General features: G+C 40.8%; 1 long non-coding RNA gene across 1 annotated transcript; it reads right to left on the bottom strand.

Moving 5' to 3' along the window:
- Positions 1-3: 3 nt before the first annotated feature.
- LOC107734751 (uncharacterized) lies at positions 4-407 on the bottom strand. The gene is made up of 3 exons (XR_001639153.1): positions 366-407; positions 216-284; positions 4-68 (listed from the first exon to the last, which is right to left on the bottom strand). It is a non-coding gene; the product is annotated as an uncharacterized LOC107734751 (long non-coding RNA).

Genomic DNA, 407 nt, shown 5'->3' with positions numbered 1-407 from the left:
CACAAATACAATGAGCTGGACGCTGGTCTGAGACGTGGACGCAGCTGCTCCAAGAGCAACACCATCAGCTGGAGCACAGAGAGAATACAATATGATTATTGGTCAGATTTAACATATAAATAAGACACAAATACAATCTGAAGCTACTACTAGAAAATATAAGGATATTGCAACTAAAGATGTTTCATTCACAGTATTTTTTACTTTTTTTTTACCTGCAGCATGAACGACCAATCCAAGTGTGGTGGTGACCTTGGAGCTAGCAGTCCTTGCTGCTTCTGGATCTAAAAATGTGGCGAGAACAGATTTAGACACTTTATACCATTCTAATGGGTGAAAAACAAAAACACCAGCGTCATACTGACCATCACTGCTGTGCATGTGAGAACTGCCGATCTGATCCACCA

The sequence above is a fragment of the Sinocyclocheilus rhinocerous genome, unplaced genomic scaffold (assembly GCF_001515625.1).
Source record: "Sinocyclocheilus rhinocerous isolate Xijiao unplaced genomic scaffold, SAMN03320098_v1.1 C35211914, whole genome shotgun sequence".
Classification (NCBI taxonomy): Eukaryota; Metazoa; Chordata; class Actinopteri; order Cypriniformes; family Cyprinidae; genus Sinocyclocheilus; species Sinocyclocheilus rhinocerous.
Note: the sequence above shows the minus strand (reverse complement) of the source record. Positions and strands in the feature narration are given on the sequence as shown.